This window comes from Onychostoma macrolepis, chromosome 19 (assembly GCF_012432095.1).
Source record: "Onychostoma macrolepis isolate SWU-2019 chromosome 19, ASM1243209v1, whole genome shotgun sequence".
Taxonomy (NCBI): domain Eukaryota; kingdom Metazoa; phylum Chordata; class Actinopteri; order Cypriniformes; family Cyprinidae; genus Onychostoma; species Onychostoma macrolepis.
In genome coordinates this window covers 11,933,814-11,959,059 of record NC_081173.1, presented here as the reverse complement: position 1 = coordinate 11,959,059, position 25,246 = coordinate 11,933,814, and the positions used below count along the sequence as shown (strand labels likewise).

At 36.8% G+C, this 25,246-nt stretch overlaps 2 long non-coding RNA genes across 4 annotated transcripts; both read left to right on the top strand.

Moving 5' to 3' along the window:
• Positions 1 to 21,224: 21,224 nt before the first annotated feature.
• LOC131525842 (uncharacterized) lies at positions 21,225 to 22,877 on the top strand. Of its 2 annotated transcripts, XR_009267295.1 has the most exons (5): positions 21,225 to 21,628; positions 21,735 to 21,791; positions 21,885 to 21,952; positions 22,152 to 22,271; positions 22,736 to 22,877. It is a non-coding gene; the product is annotated as an uncharacterized LOC131525842 (long non-coding RNA). The 2 variants fall into 2 exon arrangements; XR_009267294.1 differs by lacking the exon at positions 22,736 to 22,877 and having other exon boundaries at positions 22,152 to 22,682.
• Positions 22,878 to 23,016: 139 nt separating this feature from the next.
• On the top strand, positions 23,017 to 24,452 carry LOC131525843 (uncharacterized). 2 transcript variants are annotated; one of them, XR_009267296.1, is made up of 4 exons: positions 23,017 to 23,080; positions 23,174 to 23,241; positions 23,442 to 23,561; positions 24,023 to 24,452. It is a non-coding gene; the product is annotated as an uncharacterized LOC131525843 (long non-coding RNA). The 2 variants fall into 2 exon arrangements; XR_009267297.1 differs by having other exon boundaries at positions 23,871 to 24,452.
• Positions 24,453 to 25,246: the final 794 nt, after the last annotated feature.

Genomic DNA, 25,246 nt, shown 5'->3' with positions numbered 1-25,246 from the left:
GCTCCCTATTTAATCTCCACTAAACAACACAGACTTCCATTTATATGCATGTGAATGTGAGAGATCGGAAACACAAGCTCATGTTTAGAAGTCTTTCATTTAGCTGTGTTCCAAAGTTCAGGTTTGGTGAACAGTTTGACCTGCGAATTTGTATCGTGAAGATCTGTGACCAATACACTGTAAATAAATAAATAAATCTGTAGTTTTTACAAAATTATTTTGGCAGCTGTGGTTGATAAACCAGTCTATAAACCATAACACATTTACAGAACAAACTGTACATTTTACAGTATAAATCTGTCATTTACAAACCAAAAAAAAAAAAAAATGTTTTGTACCTTTAACATATGACAACCATCATACCGTAATAATGCAGGTGGTAAAACAGGAAGCCAAACGAAGAATCAAATTTCATCACAAGAAGCTTTTCCACAAGCTGAAGTATATACTAATATACATAAGGTGCACAGAGATTTTGAATCTAAATTATACATTGATTTGTTCTTTTTACTTCCAAAAAAAAAAAAAAAAAAAAAAAAAACACTGTACAATTAACAGCATTTTACTGTAAAATTACATGAAATGTGTGGTTAGATCTTTTACAGTTTTTCTCTGTATAGTACGGGAACTTACTCTTATCCTATTAACAGTTTTTTCCTGTAGCATTTTTACAATATTTTACAGTTAAAATGACAGTGCTGCAGTGTCCGACGAAACGGTGCATGCTAAAAGATCCATGACTTTAACACAACGGTCTTTCGGCATGAGAGATTAACGTAACCAAAATATGTTTACATAGAAAAGCAATTACAAAACATTGCAGTGAAAGTGTAAACATCATTCCAAACCTTTAGGCCTGCAATGAAGCTAGTGTTTTTTCTTAAACAAGCAGCAGCAGAGACGCCCATCTAGAATGTGTTTACATAGCCAAAAAAAATAACGAAACAGTACAGAGAACATGTAAACTTCATTTCAAAACCATAAGCAGCCATTCACACAGAACGTGTTCTTGCTTTGAACAATGTATAAGACATGTTTTATAACAGTTAAACTTGAGTGATGCATTTTTAGAACACTGTGTCATGTGAGAGACGCGCTGCAAAAGACATGAGTGCAACGGTAAAAGGCGTTCGTCTAGTAGTGCATTATAGACAAACAATGAAAACGCAGCACAGTAAAATGCTAAAATGCATTCTGTGTGAATGTCCCCTTCACCTGCAGTGAAGCTGGTGCTCTTTTCTCTCAGCACCGAACGGCCACCAACAAGATTTCCATAATGTGACGTGCTTGTCTGGCTGTCTCTTCTGCAGTGGCACAAGTTGACACCAGGACTATTCTGTTAGAAGAAGAGAAGTCCTCAGACCCGGAGTTTGTATCAACTCCTCTATTTGTCATAATTACTTGATTGTGGGGGACGTCTATAAAGGTCTAATCAATCTGATTTAATTAAGTGCAGTCAGACAGTTGAAATGAGCAGAATGGAAGTAATAAGCACATTTGAATCTGCATATTTGAGCTCGACTAACAACGCCAATTCAAGGCACTTACGCATTTACCATTCTTTTGTCTCCGGATGAAAAAGAAAAGAAAAAAAGAAAGCTAAGAAAATTGTCTCTCACTTGGAATAAAGTGAAATTAGAGCATTTCGTTCTCAAGATATATTACAAAAATCTCATTACGACAGAAAGTTTTCAGTTTGATTATTTTTGAAGGAAAGGCTATAAAGAAACAGTGTCTACAGGTCCTAATGCAATGTGCTATTATCTACTACTGAACTGAACTGCCCTGTTTTTCAAGGGCACAGCGAGGGCAGGCGAATTTGCAGCATTACAGCTGGAAATGGTGCAGGGAAAGCTTTGGCTTCTGGTGAAGCTAGGGAGGGGTGTAGACAACATGACAAACCAGAAGAGACAGAGGATCATTAGGTTTCCCTCAGGCCAAGCACAGGCACTCATGGAGAAAGGAAATGCTCACTAGCTCCTGAAAGAAAAGACAAGGTGACTGGTACAAAACTGTCCTGTGCATGACAGCCCCTCACACCGGAGACCACCCCTCTGTTATGGGCTTCAGCGAAAGGTGACATTCAAGGGGCAGCAGAGCTGATATACACAGGCCTGTCTGTGCATCTGACAACACTGGCTGGACAACAACTTCAATATTTTAATCCGTTACCATTTGATCAGTAAAATAAAGCTACATATGTTGATGCAAATCAAAACAGCATGCAGCCTATTAACAATGGAGGTGGGGACAGTGAAATTAAAGAAATAGTTAACCCTCAGGTCATTCAAGATATAAATGAGTTTATTTCTTCATTGGAACAAATCTCATTACATCACTTGCTCACCAACGGATGCTCTGCAGTGAATGGGTGCCATCAGAATTCAAACATTTGATAAAAACATCACAATAATCCACATGACTCCAGTCCATCTATTAATGTCTTGTGAAACTATAAGCTGGATCTTTCCATCATTAATAAACAACTCCATCATTAAGGCATTTAACTTAATACCAGTCTATAAACCATAATAACACTTCCTACAGTGAAAAGGTTCATCCCCTGTTACCCGCTCACATCAAATTCCACCGATATATTTGTTTAGAACTGTTTTGGACTCTTTTTGTTTGTAAACAGTGCTTGATCTTTGCACATTTCTCTCCTGATTCAGACAAAACAACTTTTTCACTGGAAAACCAATAACAGAGGACTCATATTTTATCCAGAAGCAACAACTTGAAGTTAAAAATGTCTTGATGGATTTGTTTCTTACAAACATACAGCTTTTCTCTTTTCAAGATGTTAATTGATGGACTGGAGTCGTGTGGATTACTTGCGGATTATTGTGATGTTTTTATCAGCTATTTGGACTGTCATTCTGACGGCACCCATTCACTGCAGAGGATCCGTTGGTGAGCAAGTGATGTAATGCTAAATTTCTCAAAATCTGTTCCGAAGAAGAAACAAACTCATCTACATCACGGATGAACTGAGGGTATATGAGTGTAAAATAAAATATAAAATGTGACCCTGAACCACAAAACCAGTCTTAAGTCGCTGGGGTATATTTGTAGCAATTGCCAAAAATACATTATATGGGTCAACATTATTGATTTTTTTTTATGCCAAAAATCATTAGGACATTAAGTAAAGATCATGTTCCATTAATATATTTTGTAAATTTCCTACTGTAAATATATCAAAACTTAATTTTTGATTAGTAATATGCATAGCTCTTCATTTGGACAACTTTAAAGGCGATTTTCTCAATATTTTGAGTTTTTTGCACCCTCAGATTTAAGATTTTCAAATAGTTGTATCTCAGACAAATATTGTCCTATCCTAACAAATCATACATCAATGGAAAGCTTATGTATTCAGCTTTCAGATGGTGTATAAATCTCAATTTTGGAAACTTGACACTTATGACTGGTTTTGTGGTCCAGGGTCACAAATGTGTCTCTTGCAAACTACGAGGCAAAAACAAAGGTTTTGTGACAATACTAAAATGATTAGTGTCTTGAGGCATTTCTTCAAAGAAATCCGTTTGCACCACAATTAAATCTTGTTCATTAATGCTATTACTGGGGTTTGCATCTGATAATCGGAGTCAGAGTCTTCGTAATGATGTACTGTAAATTGGAGTTTAGTAATGTGTTTCAGCAGATAGCAGGTGTTTCTTAACATTAGCACCCTGTCAGGATTAGAAGAGGCATTTAATAAGGCTGCATATGCCTTTTGTCTTGTCTCAGCCATGTGTTTACACATGTGTCAGCCAGAATCTCATAAACCAGATTTAGTCTTGTATCGAGTTAATATCTAAAAAGAATAATGCTTAGCATTGACAAACCAGAGACAATCAATGCAAATGATTTGCATCTCATGCAATTGTGTGGTAGGGCTTAATAAATACTAAGCTAATGGTTGGACAATATGGGTTACACTGATATCTGAAGAGCAGGGTTGCCAATATAATACTGATATGTATCCATTGATTATAGCAAATAAAATTAATTGAAATGAAAACTTGCACTATATTAGTGCAAAATCCACTACATAGTTAAAACAGGAGATGTTCACTATCTTTTTTTTAACTCTGTCAGTAGCAGAACTCTGCTCTATTCAGAATTGATTTGAGAATGCATTTTAAATTCCTATAAAATGAACCCATTTTTATTTTTACAAGCGCAAACAGGAATTATACTGAAAACATAGTTAGAATTGAATTTAACTGAAATTCATATTACCTAAACAATGAATAAAAAAAAAAAAGACGAAGACACATTAATTAAAAGAGCACTTCATTTCCCAGAATGCCACCAGGCTGAATGCCACCTTAATCAGGCAATGATATCATTCAATCACTATACAAAACTACACCTCTTTCCTTCCGATCGCCCCCATCCGTATTCTATTTATGTGAGATTGAGTAGTCTGATGACGTTTATGGTGCGCTCATTAATTGAAGGAAGCATGAGATAATGTAATGAATCACGCTAATCTCTCAGCCAGGACAGTTCTGTAGGAAACTGTAATGCTACACTTGGACAATGTTGACAGTATGAGGTATGCAAATCTCAACACATTGGTTTGGCCAGCCCATCTTCTCTGCACACACATATACAAAATAACACACAATATATACAGTACACACACAGATACATAAATAAAAAGGATTTCCCATAGAAAAACTGTACCAATGATATATGTTAAACTGAAAAGCAGCCAAAAAGATTATAGGGATAAGGGTCACATTTAAGAAAAATTACATTGTTTCTGGTCAACAAGGAATGGCGTACAAAGAGTAGGGTCATATCGAGGATAACAAGCGCAGAGTTGATTGGGAGGTACAGGGTAAAAGTATTGATTGTGTTTGACAGTTTTTGTCGTAAGAACTCTGAGTCACAGGTTTCTTTCCATGAATCCTAGTATCTGTAAGGATACAACAAATTGCAGATCCATAAAACAATCCATAAAAGCCAAATACAATTTTTAAAGGCAACAATTTTCAAATTACATTCTCACTTCTTTCCAAGAGACTTGGAAATGGATGGAGAAATCTGATTAATTACATTTCCATAATTGACCATAAATAACTTTCCTCTACTAAAATAATAAAATATCCAATAACCTAAAGAGCTTGTTTCCTCCACCACAGGAGCTCTCATTGGCTGTCTCCTCCCTTCCCAAACCAGCCTAAGATGGATATGAGGTGATTACCCCCAAAGTCCTGCTGGGGAAGCCCAGCTCTGTGTGCTGCTTATTAAACATAAGTACCATGTAACCTCCCTGCACTAAATCAAGGGACGTGTTATTGGTCCCCGGTGAGAATGCAGGGGTCAAAGGGTCCTGGAGATGGGTTGTGCTGTGTTGAGCTCATCCTGGGGAGACACCAGCTGACAGCTGCCACAAATCTGACACACACACATAAACATTCATGCACCAACACACACACACACACACACACACACAAACACACGTTTGTTTTTGTGAAAAGTGGGGACATCCCATAGGCGTAATGGTTTTTATACTATACAAACTGTATGTGCTATTGCCCTACACCAACCCTACACCTAACCCTACCCCTTACAGGAAACTTTGTGCTATTTCAGATTTTCAATACACTCCATGATTTATAAGCATTTTGAAAAGTGGGGACATGAAAAGTCACCTTCTCCTTGTAATACCTATGTCATACCCTTGTCATTATACAAATTTATGTCCTCATTTGTCACAAAAACACACACACACACACACACACACACGCATGCACACACACACACACACACACACACAGTCTGTCAGCATAAGGTGCACACTCCATGGCAAATGTGGCCCAATCAATACTCATTGGAAGCGAGAGGATGAATAGAACAGTAATGAGGGAGAAGAATTGGGTGGAAGGCTCATTTCTCTCTCTCTCTCTCTCTCTCTCTCCAAGCATTTTCTAGCCAGATTTCAAGCCTGTTTATAGCAGATAAATAAATCAAAACATCCCCCTCTTTTTAAATATTCTTTCCAATATAAATTTGAAGGGTTTGTTTTTCAATAACTTTAATATACTTACATGCATCATTTAAGAGTAAATAAAGTATAAAGATACCTTTAAGCTTTTGGATCTTACAGTGCTGCTCCAGTGACAGCTTTGTACAATTGTTTTTTTAAGAGTCAAGCTACTGTCATGTGAAAAACGGCAGGGATCTACACCCATCATAACTTTATCGTTTGCACTCATTTCATTAATACTGAGTTCTCTGTCTGCATCGTCCCAGTCCGCCAGGCCACTGCCTGTTATAATAATGGGCTTGGTTTGTAGCATCTGAAGGACAGACATTAATATTTGAGAGCATTTAAATCCATTAGGCTGTTTGTGGGAGAGAGGAGAGCATGTTTTTAACTCTGTTGAGAGAGTGTGCGGTAAGAGGTTATCATCTGCTAAGTAAATAAAGGAGCACACAGTACGTCTCATTCCTGTGATTCCTGGAAGCGGCTAAAATGTGGCGAGCAGGATCTGGTTTTAAAGAGAGACTGACGCGCTTTATTAGACAGCAGTGCAGTGCTATTATCATTTCCTAAATGAATTATTCAAAATGAAGTATTGCCTCGGAGATGCTCCTTGCCTCGGCATCTATGTTCATGAGGGTTTGTGAGTGTGTGTTTCCGAGGTCCTGAGATTAGCTTTTTCTTGGCCTCTAAGCGAGCACATCTGCAGTCAAGGCTTCACATCTGGTTCTCATATTTTCCCCTTGCGCTGCTGAGAGTAGCAAAAGAGAAAAGAGTAAAAGAGAGAGACGGAGATAAGCACTGAAGCAGCGAGAAACCAATCATTACACTTAAACAGAGGGGTAGATTCAGTTGTGTCTCTTTCACGTATTCACAAAGCAACCACAATTTAGTTTAACCCTCAATTTGCCTTTTTAATTTGGTTTTAGCATTTTTAGTAAATAGGCTAACGGCCATGATTTAAAAACGTTTAACAATGTTAACTTTCTCATCACAGTATGTTACTGTCGTACGTTTAATGCATGTGGTAATGTCCAATTTTATTTTACTTAGTTTTGAAGTTGGTTTTTACCGGTAATGTTATTTATTTATTTTTTTCACTTAAAATTTGTTCAAATTTAGATTTTTTTTTTCTTTTGTTAAATTGAGCACAAAAATAACACTGATTTAAACAGTACATATTACAATGAACAAGTCACTGCCGTTCTTTTCAGCACAAACATGTCTCATTTCTATGTAAATTAGGTACTATTTGCCTGCCGCAATTAATGTTGCGCTATAATCACCCACAGAAAGCAGGCTATAAACAGAATTCCTTATTTTCTACAGATCATATCAATCATGTTCAGTGCAGACAAGCGTACGTTTGGCAATTTTAGGACTGAGAACTGAACTACAGTACAAGACTGGGAATTGTGCAATGCAAATTGCATTTTTTGGGGCATGTTTGCACCTATTTTGCACAATTTGAGTAAACCAACCTCTAAAATGACGCAAACAGCGCTATCAGGGTGTGCAATTCATTCTTAGTGAACTCCCCTTTAGCATTTCTTTCCCTGTTCCCACACTTCCCCCATTTTCCTCACTCTCTTTGTGTCCCCTCCCCATCTCACCTGGAATCAAAATCAGTCCATTTTGTCATTACTTTGGCAGATCTTCCTCGGCTATGATTTATCAGTTAAGAAGTAATAAAGCATCTTCATGTGGGTTGGCTGTTTAGCCAGGGAAAGCTTCCAGCTCCTATTCCACTCCTTACCCTCACAGCAGATGTTTTGAACTCCTCTATGCGCGGCCCAGCCTGGATTCCGTGCTCCCTTCCAAGCTGCGCTGACCCTGGCGACCCTGTAATTGGTGGAATAATTTGCCCTGGTTTACATAAACACTCCCTGAAAGGCCGATTCTGTGGAGCTCTCCCGGAGGCTGAGCTGCATCATAGATATGCGCAGTGGGAGAGTGAGCGAGACTTCACGCCTCCAGTAACACACCGATACTCAGACTGATGCAATAACAACTGTGTCCATCAGCACACATGGTGTAATGGTCTTCAAGGAACATTACCGACGAAGTAAAAAGAGCCTGTTCAGAATTTTACTTTCAGTTGTTATGAAACTTGATGGTTCTGGATGCACTGATCGACTGGAGACACAATAGGCACTCGAGAGACTTGTGTTTGATGGCTAACAAGGTTAAAATATGACTAATGTAAAACTGAAGCATGGCTGGCATGTGAAAAATCTCTTCTCGTAAAGACCCCGTGATGAATATCATTTTTATTCCTGTTGTTGATATATTGCCTATTGAGACATCGCTTGTGCCTTTTTTGAACAGCTAACAGCCTTTTGTTTGTGCCAAAGATGTGAACCAGCCATATTACCAACATTTTTATTATATAGCGCATTTTATTGAACAGATATTGAACAAGTCTAATACAAGTCAATCATTTGTTTTGAGATAAAGTGCACATTTTATGTGCGTACATACAACTTTTTAAGGAGTATGCTAGCATATAAATAGCCTCAATGCTAACAGACAATCTGCAAAAACTCCTACACAAGTCCTTCTTTCTTCACTTTCTTCAAGTACTGCACACTTCCATTTATAACCCAGAGGATGATACTTGTGTGGTTCAAAATGTCACACGGCTTTCATCCTTCAATGTCAAGAACGAACAACTCCAAAGTGTGCTCTGCTGTCCCGTCTACAATTACTAGCCACCGTTTGCGCGTGAATTAGCCGCTTGGATCTTTTGAACATGTGTTAACGTTTTAATCAATCTGATTACATATTAGTTTTGACAAATTTCAGCAAATGGACGTAAGCGTTTGTGAAGCATACAGGCACGGCCGTACGGGGATAGAATGGGTTCCATATGTAGACACGGGTCCCCGCCAGCACCTTGTTTGCTCTTTCCCTAATTGCAGCAGTTACATGTAAGAAAAAAAGCCTGGCAGGCTGAATGTAATGACAGAAACATGGAAATTATTAGACTCTGGAAAAATAGAAATGGTCTCATATCGTAGTTCAGACATTTTTATTCCCTGTGATAACTGCGCAACACACATACATATACAGTACATACATGCAAGCATCTGTGCATGTATTTGTACATGTAGCTGTGAGTTATTTACCCCTCTCCTGTCAGGATTAAAAATAGATGACAAGACCACTCTCACTTCTCTATTACCTTTTTCTTGATTACCCTTTTTTCCTCGCCGTTATACGGTCCAACCAGCCAGTTCATCAAATATTAAAGAACAGCAGTGTCTATTAATGCTGCCAGGGCAATTGAAATATGTGTGATGGATTTTTACTGCTGTAGTGCAGAATGTCTCTCTCAGTGGCCCCCTGGGATCCCCCTCCAGCTGTTTAATCCATAGCTCCATCACAAGTGCATGAGGATGGGGTCGACCTCCACCAAATGTCTTCATTTCTCCCCATATCTTCCTCCCCTCGGGATAATGGCTAACGAGGCCCTTTCGGTAATAATGTTGAAAGACTGAATCAGAGCAGAAACTCTCACAGGAAGGTCAGGGCCGTTGTTGCCCTGTTAGGAAGGCGAGTGATTGATAGAGGTGCGTCTCACATCACGTCATTCGCTTTCCATCCACGTGTGCTCTGTAAAATCACATATGAATATTCCGTGCCGTTAGCGAGCCGAGCTAATGAGATGAGAGGTTTTATGAGCGCTATAATGTCTCAAGGAGCATTTCCTTTGATTGCGCTCTGACGTAAGAGGATGCGCCAAATGAATGAATCACAGTCACCTATGTGATGTTTATCGAACAGCATAGACTCAAAGAATCACGTTCAATAGGTTGGTGATAGGTTCCGTCAATTTTTGCTGATGATTCACACAGAAAGGTATGGCATTTTATCTGTTCACATCTTCATTTTGTAACATATAAATGTTGTTGACGGAAGCTGGAGAAATCACAGGTACTGCATTTGAGGAAATTAGGTTCAGGCGCTGGTATAGGTAACATTTCTTCATTGAACTCTAACTGCAGCATCAACACTACGGGTTTCTGGCTTAGGATTTATTGATGACAAAACTATTCAGTAACATTTTGTATTTGATAGTCCACTTTAGACACTACTAACTATAAGTAACTTTGCAATTGCATGTCAATTATTAAAAAAAAAACTATGCCATAATTTAAATAAAATGCATCCATTTCAAGTATACTTAATATTTGCAGTACTCTCATTAATGGCGGCAGACAGTGATTGAGGAGCAAAAGAATTGTTGAATAAAGTCATTATTTTTGTTTTCTTTGCACACAAAAAGTATTCTTGTAGCTTAAAATTACAGTTGAATCACCGATGTCACATGTACTATTTTAATGATGTCCTACGTTTCTGGGCCTGGGAATATTTTAGTTAGAAAGGGTTAGAAAGCTCTCAGATTTCATTAAAAATATCTTCATTTGTGTTCTGAAGATGAACAAAGGCCTTACGGGTTTGGAACGACATAAGGGTGAGTAATTAATGACAGAATTTTCATTTTTGGTTGAATCCCTTTAACATATTTATCACTTAAGACTTACTGATATAAAATAATAATTAAACTTTATTTGGAGTATTTCTTTATTGCAGAATGCATATTTCTTAATATTATGCCTAAAATGTGGTTCATTGTATGGATTGTATGACCTTTGCATAATATCAGTCTTTAAATGCAAGATATAAGTATATCTTTAGTTGGAACTCAGCACTACTTTGCACAATAAAAGTGCATTAAGCACAGAATTAGTTTTTCCAATTTTGCAGACTTTAAGTACACCAGTTTAGTATACCTAAAGTACAACTGCAGAGAATTTTTTTAGTAAGCACATATATGTATTTGTATTATACTTAGCACTAAATAAATGTAAGTACATTTTTGTATATTTTTCACTATGGTTAGTAGACCGTCTGCTTAATATCTGCTAACACTTTATTTAGATTGTCCACCAACAGACATTTTACTGACTATAAGTAACTTTGCAAGGACATATCAACTAGGAAATGAGATTAGTCGACTAGTTGAGTCTACATAACAGCTGCTGCTAGTCGACACTGGAAATAGTAGTCAACTAGTTAAAATTTTGTTATTTTAAATGTTATGTTTTAAAAATGATACATTATTTTGAAAAGTGGATATCTGGAGTGGAAAACAATATAATTTCATTTCACCTCAGACCCTGCATGCATGTGTTTTCTTCATATCACTCACTGAGGGCTCAGAGAAATGTCTGCTTAGAAGACAGGGAGCATACCGGTTTGAAGGGGAAAACACTATGAATAAAAAGGAACTGACTTTCTTCAGAAAGGTATTGTTGATATTTTTCATGTTATCTGGGTAACCGCTGTATTTTTTTGCTTGTTCAACGACCACCTACTGTCATAGAGAGTGAATTTACATTTTCATTCATCCCGTCTGCTGCTTTTGTTGCTGTCAGTGTTGTAAATTTTAACTGTTCGATGGAAAATAAGAACAATTCGGACAGTAAGGTATCAATTATTTGACTCATTGATTTATAGTTTAAGTATTTCAAACGTATCACATATACACAATATTTTTGCCACTCTTCTGAGGGTTTCTTACTTTTAGACTAGCTGGTTACAAAATTTCTACCAAAAAAAATGGTGAAATTAGTAGGCCTAATAGTGCACTTCCCTAATCTCAATAGTTAGTAGACATATAGTGGCACATTAATGAGAAGTACTTGACATGTAGTTGCAAAATCACTTATAGTTAGTAGAATGTCTAAAGTGAACTATTGAAATAAAACATAACCAATCATCCTAGTCATTTTGTGGATCGAACAAGCACAATTAATCATTAGACTAAACGACATGCCATGGCCATCCAGGAAACTGAATTCAGATGGCAAAATGTCAGTCATCTCATGTTCTGGTGGTCTTCTTTAATTCAAAGGATGTGAGAAGGAAAAATACGGCCCACTGACCGCGGACGCTGGCGGCTCGGCAGAATGCAGAAGGCCACCGCAATTAGTGCAGATTGATTTAGCGCCGCTGCCGTGCCACCCACTCTCAGAGCAGAGATGGCCAGCTGTGCGTAGCATCAGGTTAATTATGGCCGCGTGCACGCGCTAATAGAATTCCTCTTTTGCAGCGCGCCACAGATGTGCGCACTAAATCACACACAGTATTAATTCCGCTCTTTCGTCCTCTCAGCCCAACCGAGGCCGCATGGAGCTCCGCACCTCCCCCCCCCCGGGTCATCCGGCCTATATGTGTGGAGGAGGGCAGACACAAACGCACCTCACGCTCTCTAATCACAGGTGTGCGGATAGGAACATCACTCCTCTCCTTCACCTCACACTTTTCCCCAACAATTAAGACCCCATTTTAAATGTCATTAATCAGCGGGTTCCATGGCAAGATCCAATTCATATCTGTCAGATGCACTGGGCAGAAACTAATAGGGGAGCAATTACCTGAAAGGAACCCTACGTGGCAGAGATGTCTATGACAGTGTGTTTTAATACAATGAGCTTACTGTATTGTAAGAGCCAGTACCAGAATCAGTTATTTGCGTCTCTCTCTCCCTCAAGAAAACACAATAGAAGTGAGCAAGAAACATCCATGGATACCAGAAGACTAAAATGGATCAAGATGTTTTCAGAAACAGCGAGGGAAAACAGCTGCGCTTCAGAGATCTGAATCTCTGCGTAAGTAGATAACACTCTTTCTTTGCCGTTCCCTGCAAAAGCAACACAAACCAGATCTGTAAAAAGTACAACAGCTTTTTAGGGGTGCAGTTCTAATGTTGCTATGAAAAGGCAGTAACTAATAGATCATTTCTTTAGTATTGTGACATATAATGGATTTTGTGATGTGAACGTTGTGCTCAAAAGTGGGGACAGTTGAGCATTGGCTTGCAGGAGTGAGTTTATAAGGACCAAATGATTGGAGAGAATTCTGATGTTTCACCAGAAGATCATGTTTGATTAAACATTACAAAGTCAAAACAGTTTTAAAAAATGAAGCGTATGCACAGATGGACTGTTCACAATAAGATCTATGACATTGAATTTAAGGATCAGTTTGGCTATAGACTCTGTACCATTCTAAAGGCAGTATCAGCTACGAATGTTGCATATGGTTAGTGATGTTCTCCGATGAGGCAACTTCTCAGATGAGCTCTGTGCCGAGAGAGATGAACTATAATACAGTGTTGAGAAAGGATCCCATTACAAATAAACAGCATGACTCAGGCCTCACACTGGTGAGTGCTGGTTTCCTTTGGAAAACAAATAAATAATCCCAAAGTTTCCCCCTTTCTTGGCAAGTACATGGATAGAAGTGTGTGGTTTTTATTAGTGTCACTGGAGAAACAGCAGAAAATGTTTCTTTTTCTTTGTTTAAGATGTCCCTGAAAAGAAAGCCTTGCTTAAAGGAGGACAACATATGTATTAACAAACAGATTTACAAACCTTTTTTTTTCTTCTATCTATCATTAGTTTGAAATTTTCCATTTAGTGATTAAAGTACATTAAAACTCAGCTTATTTAACTTTAATTAAAACACATTTTTAAATGTGGCTTATCTACCTAGAAAGGATTTTATTTACCTGAAAGATACTAGAGTTATTTCAAGGCTATATTTTTTTTTTAAACTTCTCACGTGGCTAAATGTGCTGTGATATTTGGCCTTCAGCTGGGTTTCTAGATACTTAGTTTGGCAGAACTTTGTCACTTTGCTTTTGTGCCGGTGATGTTAAATGATTTCAAAGCTTCATACTTCACATTTTCCTCCTCCATGAACACAATTATCTACTCTAAAAGACCCTTCTTTTAATACACATCAGCCTTGAGAGGGGAAGAAAAACACATAAGATATATATTTATATATTAACGGACACATTCTCAACAGCTTCCCCATTAAAAATCGGCGCTTATTCGCTTTGCTTAGCATTAGTAGAATTTAATAATAGAAAGTAAATTACAGTGATCCTTTTGAGGATGGACAGGTTAATGGTATTATGAAGAGTGGGAGTGGAAAATAGAGAAACGAAAAGGGAAACAGATGAAAGGTCATTCGTACCACCTGTGGATGCTGGGCAAACAAATGGAGAGTGGACACAGTCTGGACAGCACTATCACACACACACACACACACACACACACACCGTTCTTTTGTGCTGTGCAATAATATATATAAACACACCTTGCTGTTTGAAACATGAGTGAAAATTTACAGAATGTTTTACCAACCTATTGAACATGATTCTTGAACTTTTTAAATCAAATCATTTTCTATTTATTAAAGACACTTGAAAAACTGCACATGGTTAATAATAATTAAAAATATTATTGATAAGAAATATTTCTTGAGCAGGAAATTAGAATTATTTCTGAAGGATCAAGTGACTAGAGTAATTATGCTGCAAATTAATTTTGCAATTACACTGAAAACATGATACTAATTTTTTTTTTTTTTTAAGGAAAGTGGTTGCAAACAATTTATTTTAGCTATATTTAAAAAAAAAAAAAAGTTGAAAGTTAGTCAACTAAATTTGTTTATTAAAATGTAGGCCTATCTAAAATAAATTGATTGCAACCACTTACCTTAAAAAATAAATTGGAAATTCAATTAATTCAATTTTTTTTTTTCAGTGTACAGGGATAAATTACATTTTACTACAAATAAATGCAGCCTTGATGAGAATAAGAGATGTTTTTCAAAAACAACTCAAACTTAAATTTTAGTTGAATCTGTCATTTTTCAATGAATTAAAAAAGAAACAAACACTAAAAAAAACTGTGTAAAAAAAGGATATTCAACATAGAATGGACCAAACTGTGAAAAACACTCTCTGTACTACATCTTGTGCAAGAGGAGCGTAACATCAGCTGATGAATCGCTCAAAATAAGCCCACAAATGAGTATTAGTGCAAAATTTAGTCAATTTGATTTCATATTGACTTCAAGCCAAAATAATTGCTTTCACTTACATGAAATGAAAGCTAAATGTGATACATTTTGTATGCGTGTTAATCCGAGGCTCACATCCTTTAAAGTGAAGTCGTTATTAATGATATTGAATCTCTGTACATATGTGTTGCTGTACGCATGTGGGTATTTTCATTTGTACGCGATGTCTCTTGCGTATACATGCATAAATATACGCTCGTTTGCATGAGACAACAGCGTCTCATATGTAAGAGATTTATTGTGTGCACATCCATCAGTCTGTGTGTGTTTAGGCCATTAAAGGCATTCATTTGAGCTCTGTGTTTATTTGGAAATTAGTTTTTCCACTCAGGATGACACTGATCACAGAAGAAGGATCATGGGAAGGAAGAGTGCTTGTACGATCCAGTCGCTTTGTTAGATCTACAGTGCAAGAGACAGAAAGAGTGGAAAAGAATAACGAGGATTGTGCCGTATGCTTCCCTGGCCTCGGAGGAGACGCTCTCCACTTTGATCATACACTTCCAATCAGACTGTTTCAGCAAGCCGCAGTCTACGAGACCTCAAACAGCTGCCAGACAATACATCCCCATTACCATGAAATACACATCAAATTCATATAAGTCGCCAGGGCTACAAAGGCAAAAAGGTTTTGATAAAAGCGCTGCACACCAGGCTACGAAGGAGCATGAGGCGAATTCATCAGGAAAATAAGAGCTGCCCTCCAAACAAGCAGTCAGAACAGAGTTTCTGTGCAGCCAGAACAAAAAAAAAAAAAAAAATGGGTGAATAGCATAAAGAAAGCACAAAATTTAAGAACAACCAGACAAGTCATGCCTGATGAAAATGTGCCCCTTGAGAAATGTAAGCCAAATTTTAAATACAACTAAAAAAAACCCCCCAAAAAAAACCCACAATAATAACAAAAAAACTTTAATATAATAATAATAAAATCTAAATTATAATAAAAATTGTATCTTAAAATTGTAAAACAAGTGGGAGACACTTGTATATATGTGTGTATATATATATATATATATATATATATATACACACACACACACACACGCATACATACATATACAGGTGCATCTCAATAAATTAGAATGTCGTGGAAAAGTTCATTTATTTCAGTAATTCAACTCAAATTGTGAAACTCGTGTATTAAATAAATTCATTGCACACAGACTGAAGTAGTTTAAGTCTTTGGTTCTTTTAATTGTGATGATTTTGGCTCACATTTAACAAAAACCCACCAATTCACTCTCTCAACAAATTAGAATATGGTGACATGCCAATCAGCTATTCAACTCAAAACACATGCAAAGGTTTCCTGAGCCTTCAAAATGGTCTCTCAGTGTGGTTCACTAGGCTACACAATCATGGGGAAGACTGCTGATCTGGCAGTTGTCCAGAAGACAATCATTGACACCCTTCACAAGGAGGGTAAGCCACAAACATTCATTGCCAAAGAAGCTGGCTGTTCACAGAGTGCTGTATCCAAGCATGTTAACAGAAAGTTGAGTGGAAGGAAAAAGTGTGGAAGAAAAAGATGCACAACCAACCGAGAGAACTGCAGCCTTATGAGGATTGTCAAGCAAAATCGATTCAAGAATTTGGGTGAACTTCACAAGGAATGGACTGAGGCTGGGGTCAAGGCATCAAGAGCCACCACACACAGACGTGTCAAGGAATTTGGCTACAGTTGTTGTATTCCTCTTGTTAAGCCACTCCTGAACCACAGACAACGTCAGAGGCATCTTACCTGGGCTAAGGAGAAGAAGAACTGGACTGTTGCCCAGTGGTCCAAAGTCCTCTTTTCAGATGAGAGCAAGTTTGGTATTTCATTTGGAAACCAAGGTCCTAGAGTCTGGAGGAAGGGTGGAGAAGCTCATAGCCCAAGTTGCTTGAAGTCCAGGGTTAAGTTTCCACAGTCTGTGATGATTTGGGGTGCAATGTCATCTGCTGGTGTTGGTCCATTGTGTTTTTTGAAAACCAAAGTCACTGCATCCGTTTACCAAGAAATTTTGGAGCACTTCATGCTTCCTTCTGCTGACCAGCTTTTTAAAGATGCTGATTTCATTTTCTAGCAGGATTTGGCACCTGCCCACACTGCCAAAAGCACCAAAAGTTGTTTAAATGACCATGGTGTTGGTGTGCTTGACTGGCCAGCAAACTCACCAGACCTGAACCTCATAGAGAATCTATGGAGTATTGTCAAGAGGAAAATGAGAAACAAGGGACCAAAAAATGCAGATGAGCTGAAGGCCACTATCAAAGAAACCTGGGCTTCCATACCACCTCAGCAGTGCCACAAACTGATCCCCTCCATGCCACGCAGAATTGAGGCAGTAATTAAAGCAAAATGAGCCCCTACCAAGTATTGAGTACATATACAGTAAATTAACATACTTTCCAGAAGGCCAACAATTCACTAAAAATGTTTTTTTATTGGTCTTATGAAGTATTCTAATTTGTTGAGATGGAGAATTGGTGGGTTTTTGTTAAATGTGAGCCAAAATCATCAATTAAAAGAACCAAAGACTTAAACTACTGCAGTCTGTGTGCATTGAATTTATTTAATACACGGGTTTCACAATTTGAGTTGAATTACTGAAATGAATGAACTTTTCCACGACATTCTAATTTGAGATGCACCTGTACATACACATATATATATATATATATATATATATATACACACACACACACACACACACACACACACACATGCATACAAATTTACTTTCTTAAAAATATTTATAATCTAAAAATAATTTGGTCTTAAAATATTTTATTTATGAAAAGTCATTTTATCATTAATAGAATAATATTCAACACCTAGATCATAATGAATTTAATAAAAGATGCATTGGGCTAACCGTAACACTTATTAAAATGTAACAATTATTTTAATTCACTATCTCAAGTAAGAACATGCCTCATTTTTAATATAATTGCTTTAATATTTATTATTACGAAATGGATGTTTTACTAAATACATTTTACTAAATTGTTCTACAAATTAAAGTCTTTTAATTGACAATATATTGACAGCTGATGAGTCGAGTATCATAAAGCAATTTCATTCTTCAGAATATCTTTTTTAGTATTTAATAACTGCTATTAAATTTGCCCCCGATCGAAATACTGTATGGTAGCTGTCAGGCACAATATCAGCATCTGTCACTGAAATTAACTTTTAAATATCAATCTGGATATGAAAATATACATTTAACACTCTCTTTTTTTAATTTCTTGACTGACCATATGCGGGGCGTTATCACTAAAACTTGGATGTGTTTGAAAAAAATTAGGGTAATAACTGGCCTGTGTGTCAACTTATCCCGGTCTCCCCTACTGTAAGTTTAAAAAAGGTGTTTTTGCTATTTATAAAATCACCTATGCAACGACTTCTGAACAAAATCACATTGCTATAGACTAACACATCAAAGATGATGCTGTGTATGATGTACAAGTTTCATCTCATGTAGGGCAAAATCGGTATCTGAATTCTTTTTGTTTAACTTCATGGTCATTGTAAATCAGTGAAACCTGACTTTTAGGGAGAACTGCAGTATTTGCATACACCACATATGCTTAATTAGGCCTTGCTGGTGAAACAGAAATCCTCATGCCTTCATGCAAATCTGTTCTGCATGACCACATTCCCTCTTTGATCTGGGATAAACGGTGGATTAATCTATGCGATTCCTTCTTCAGTATATAATATCATCAGACCAAATGTAGCATATTTCAGAACATTTCATGTAAGGCATAAATAGTAAAGAGCTTCTAGTAGTACTGGAAGCGCAGATTTCTGTTTTTGCATTTAAGGTACAATTTTTGGCTCTAAATTGTTAATGCCTTTCAGAGGATGATAGAAAAGCTGCAGTATGGTGAAAATGAAATGAAAATAAAAGCACAGTGTTTTTCTGCCACTATAGCAGTGAAGGCACAAATGCTTCAAATCAAAAACGCAATGACTCGAAAGCCTGCCAATGCCTGTTCTACTGACAGGCCACAATTTTCAACTCAAAATCGTACCCTTCTACAAGGAGCATGAGGGCACTCCTCTCATTGGCTGGTACCTTCTACAGTAATACATTACAGTTGAAGATGGGCTAAGGGCTGTGTAAGCTGGCTTTTAGAATGGCAGCCACTTAGCCAGAAAGCTGGGGAATAATAAGCAGTCTTGATGGAAGAAGTGGCATGCATAACATTTGCTCAGCTAAACCATTTCAGCTGCGGTTTCTAGGCTTTTTTTTTTTTTTTACTCGGTCCTTTGAATGATATGACCAATAAGAAGTTTGATACACACTTGGCAAATGTGAGGATGTTAACAGAAAGGAAAAAGAAAAGAAGACTTCCACGAGAATAAAAAGGAAAAAAGCACTCAAATAATATAAAAGGGACATTTCACATTAAACTGTATTACTTATTTAGTTTCTATACATTTTATAAACATTATTTATATATAAAATGCACATACATACATACGTGTGTGTGTGTGTACAGGTGCTGGTCATATAATTAGAATATCATCAAAAAGTTGATTTATTTCACTAATTCCATTCAAAAAGTGAAACTTGTATATTATATTCATTCATTACACACAGACTGATATATTTCAAATGTTTATTTCTTTTAATTTTGATGATTATAACTGACAACTAAGGAAAATCCCAAATTCAGTATCTCAGAAAATTAGAATATTTACATTTGAGCTTCAATTAATGACCATCCCTACAGTATAAATTCCAGGTATCTCTTGTTCTTTGAAACCACATTAACGGGGAAGACTGCTGACTTGGCAATGATCCAGAAGACGAACATTGACGCCCTCCACAAAGAGGGTAAGTCACAGAAGGTCATTACTGAAAGGTGTGGCTGTTTACAGAGTGCTGTATCAAAGCATATTAAATGCAAAGTTGACTGGAAGGAAGAATTTGGGTAGGAAAAGGTGCACAAGCAACAGGGATGACTGCAAGCTTGAGAATACTGTCAAGCAAGGCTGATTCAAACACTTGTGAGAGCTTCACAAGGAGTGAACTGAAGCTGGAGTCAGTGCATCAAGAGTCACCACGCTCAGACGTCTTCAGGAAAAGGGCTACCAAGCCACTTCTGAACCAGAGACAACGTCAGAAGCATCTTACCTGGGCTGTGGAGAAAAAGAACTGGACTGTTGCTCAGTGGTCCAAAGTCCTCTTTTCAGATGAAAGTAAATTTTACATTTCATTTGGAAATCAAGGTCCCAGAGTCTGAAGGAAGAGTGGAGAGGCACAGAATCCATGTTGCTTGAAGTCCAGTGTGAAGTTTCCACAGTCAGTGATGATTTGGGCAGCCATGTCATCTGCTGGTGTTGGTCCACTGTGTTTTCTGAAGTCCACAGTCAACACAGCCATCTACCAGGAAATTTTAGAGCGCTTCATGCTTCCTTCTGTTGACAAGCTTTATGGAGATGCTGATTTCATTTTCCAGCAGGACTTGGCACCTGCCCACACTGCCAAAGGTACCAAAAGCTGGTTCAATGACCATAGTGTTACTGTGCTTGATTGGCCAGCAAAGTCGCCTGACCTGAGCCCCATAGAGAATCTATGGGGTATTGTCTAGAGGAAGATGAGAGACACCAGACCCAACAATGCAGATGAGCTGAAGGCCACTATCAGAGCAACCTGGGCTCTCATAACACCTGAGCAGTGCCACAGACTGATCGACTCCATGCCACGCCGCATTGCTGCAGTAATTCAGGCAAAAGGAGCCCCAACTAAGTATTGAGTGCTGTACATGCTCATACTTTTCATTTTCATACTTTTCAGTTGGCCAAGATTTCTAAAAATCCTTTCTTTGTATTGGTCTTAAGTAATATTCTAATATTTTGAGATACTGATTTTTGACTTTCATGAGCTGTAAGCTCTAATCATCAAAATTAAAAGAAATAAACATTTGAAATATATCAGTCTGTGTGTAATGAATGAATATAATATACAAGTTTCACTTTTTGAATGGAATTAGTGAAATCAATCAACTTTTTGATGATATTCTAATTATATGACCAGCACCTGTATATATATACCTGTATATATATATATATACAGCAAAATCTCCAGTGTTGAAATCCTAGTGTTAAGGACTTTTACAGTAAAGTGTTAAAGTTGTGGTGTTGAACTTTAGGGGGTTAACACTAGCTAGTGTAAACAGCGCTCTCTGGCCGGTGTCAATACGCAGAGAAACTCTTATAACACTCTGTTGAGTGTTATTAGTCACATCCGGGACATTTGCTCGTGTGCTCGCTTGACCCATCTGGAATATTTTTCACAGACGCCATGTTCTTAGACTCGCGATGCGGAGCTTATGAGGACGCAAAACAGCGAAATTAAGTGTTTAATCTTACTCACAATATGTGTTTTGTAATATCATATCGTTTTATAGCGATATTTATAAGGTGTGTGCGCCTAAACGTTTTTTAAAGACATTTCTTCCACTCGCGAGGCGGACCAGACGAGGATGTTTCTTTTTAAAAGGGAAACGCCGAAAGTTAAGTGTTTTATCTCATTTATATATGTATTTCACAACATCATATTGATTTATAGCGATATTTGTGTGATGTGCACTCCTAAACTTTTTCTCAGAGCGATATTTTCCTTCACTCATGATGCGGAGAAGACGGGGAAATTGGTTTTATCAAGGAAAACACCAAAAGTAAGTGTTTAACCTCATTTACATTTTGTATTTTATAAAATAATATTACTTTATGACGATATTTTTATGCTGTGCGCGCCTAAACGAGCCTAAACGTTTCTCACAGATGCATTTGAATGGCTAGGCATTGACGCGGAAGTCACTTTTAACAGGGGAAACATAAGTAAGTGTTACCTCATCTAAAATTTGCGTTTTATTACATCACATATTGATTAATAGTGATACTTATGTGTTGTGCGCTCTAAACCTTTATCAGAGAGACATTTTCTTTCACTGGAGATGCGGAGCAGACGGGGGAGTTGGTCTTCTCAAGGAAAACACTGAGTGAGTTAAATTGTTCGTTATTCAAAGTGATTTTGTGCCCTCACAAGTCTTGGAATATGGTATATGAGTCGCATAAACTACTTTAGACACTTTATTATCTTTTTTTTAAAGCATGAACGTGTTTTGTGTTGAGCAAATGTGAATCGTATAGGTTTGGAATTACAATTTTATGTTAACTGTTCCTTTAATATTGTTAAAGATGGTTCATGCTGGCTTAACAGAAAAATCGAAAGGAGATGATGTGCTTGAAGAGCATGAAGCCACCAATACATTAAGTGGGATGAGAAGAGCTTTGTTAGGACACATACCAGAGACATGGGTAAGCCACAATTGCATATTTTAAGATTATTGATTGTCATGCTTTAATTTTTTGGATTATTAAACAATAATAATAATAAAGAGTCTGATCTCCTTCTAAAAATGTTTCTTAAAAAATGCATCAAATGTAAGTTTTTGGTATGCTTGCATTATTTATTTTATGTGCTGTCGCATTTAGGTGCATTCATTTTGGTAGGAGGAGTCCAACCATAAGTGAACAGTAAATGTTTACTTATACTCATGCCTTTCCACAGATGCCATGTATGACAGTTTCTTCTGTTGATTATTCAAAATATCAATTTTTTGTGTTCCTCAGAAGGTGTGGAACCACATGAGTATAAATGAATGACAGAATTTTCAGTTTTGGGTTAACTATTCTTATATTGTAAGTGATACTTGTCCCTGACATTTCACCTGATAAATGGATGTGAAATAATCCTTTTGTTTTTCTTCTATTTTACCGAGCACTTTTGTGATGCTGCAAGTGGGAGTTGGGTATCTTGCCTGGCTGAAAACTGCAGAGAAACATATCTCGTCTTGCTGAAAACTAAAACTAAAAATTGGTCTGCTTATTCACGTCTGGTGTATGAGATTCGAGGCTAAACAATTTTTTAAACAATCAATTAAAAATTTTAAAAACCTTACAAAAATATTGGTTAAAATCATTTACATTTTGTATTTTATAAAATAATATTACTTTATGACGATATTTTTATGCTGTGCGCGCCTAAACGAGCCTAAACGTTTCTCACAGATGCATTTGAATGGCTAGGCATTGACGCGAAGTCACTTTTAACAGGGGAAACATAAGTAAGTGTTACCTCATCTAAAATTTGCGTTTTATTACATCACATATTGATTAATAGTGATACTTATGTGTTGTGCGCTCTAAACCTTTATCAGAGAGACATTTTCTTTCACTGGAGATGCGGAGCAGACGGGGGAGTTGGTCTTCTCAAGGAAAACACTGAGTGAGTTAAATTGTTCGTTATTCAAAGTGATTTTGTGCCCTCACAAGTCTTGGAATATGGTATATGAGTCGCATAAACTACTTTAGACACTTTATTATCTTTTTTTTTAAAGCATGAACGTGTTTTGTGTTGAGCAAATGTGAATCGTATAGGTTTGGAATTACAATTTTATGTTAACTGTTCCTTTAATATTGTTAAAGATGGTTCATGCTGGCTTAACAGAAAAATCGAAAGGAGATGATGTGCTTGAAGAGCATGAAGCCACCAATACATTAAGTGGGATGAGAAGAGCTTTGTTAGGACACATACCAGAGACATGGGTAAGCCACAATTGCATATTTTAAGATTATTGATTGTCATGCTTTAATTTTTGGATTATTAAACAATAATAATAAAGAGTCTGATCTCCTTCTAAAAATGTTTCTTAAAAATGCATCAAATGTAAGTTTTGGTATGCTTGCATTATTTATTTTATGTGCTGTCGCATTTAGGTGCATTCATTTTGGTAGGAGGAGTCCAACCATAAGTGAACAGTAAATGTTTACTTATACTCATGCCTTTCCACAGATGCCATGTATGACAGTTTCTTCTGTTGATTATTCAAAATATCAATTTTTTGTGTTCCTCAGAAGGTGTGGAACCACATGAGTATAAATGAATGACAGAATTTTCAGTTTTGGGTTAACTATTCTTATATTGTAAGTGATACGTGTCCCTGACATTTCACCTGATAAATGGATGTGAAATAATCCTTTTTGTTTTTTCTTCTATTTTACCGGAGCACTTTTGTGATGCTGCAAGTGGGAGTTGGGTATCTTGCCTGGCTGAAAACTGCAGAGAAACATATCTCGTCTTGCTGAAAACTAAAACTAAAAATTGGTCTGCTTATTCACGTCTGGTGTATGAGATTCGAGGCTAAACAATTTTTTTTAAACAATCAATTAAAAATTTTAAAAACCTTACAAAAATATTGGTTAAAATGCATTAATCGCACATGGCTTTGCATGTTAAATGATTTACAAGGTGGTGCAAACATTTTTCAGTGTTTGCATTGCAGGACCTATTTTATTATCGACCATTTGATAAGCAGTATTCTTACAATTCTGATGACCGAAATGGATGTATTGTGCCTTCTTGTCACTTATTCTAAAAGTGAACTGTCATGTTGTGAAGTGTTGACATGTTAATAAAAAACTGCTTTGAGAGCTGCAGTGTAATTGTGATTATTATTATTTTTTAAGTAAAATCTGCTTACCTGTGACAAAATGTGCTTTTAAAATAATTAATTTTAAAAGGTTTAACTTTTTTTTTTTTTTTTTTTACTTTCAACACAGAGGAGAGTTTTGTAATGTTAACTCAATACACTGGAGTTAAAATATCAAGAGTTAAAATCTATCTTAAAGGTGTTAAATTGTAACTCTTTACACTGGTGTTAAGGAAAAATCAACACTCTGTGGTGTGGACCAGAGTTGTTTTTTAACTCTATACCGTGTAAATATGACTCATTCATAGAGTTAAACAAGTAACTCTATGAAGAGTGTTAATGTAACTCTGAAAAGATTGGGACAATATGTACACTTTTTTGGAGTTGATTTTAACTCTGTTAGAGTTGAATTAACACTCATAATTTTGCTGTATATATATATATATATATACTGTATATACACACACACACACATATATATACAACAGTTCTTTTTGGTCCTCGAGTCTGATTGGCTTGCAATATTCTAATGATAACAGAACTCGGTTTCACTTTATTTTGATGGTCCCTTTAACACATTCTATTGACTATAAGTAATGTTGCACCTACAGTTCTACTAACTCTCATTAGAGTGTCAGTAGTGTATTAGTTGACTGGTAGGGTTAGGGTTAGATTAAGTTGACACATTCTTGCAAAGTTACTTATAGTCAGTAGAATATCTGTTGGGAGACCAACACAATAAGGAGTTAGTAGATATGAAGCAGACAGTCTACTAATACTCTTATGAGAGTTTGTTGACAT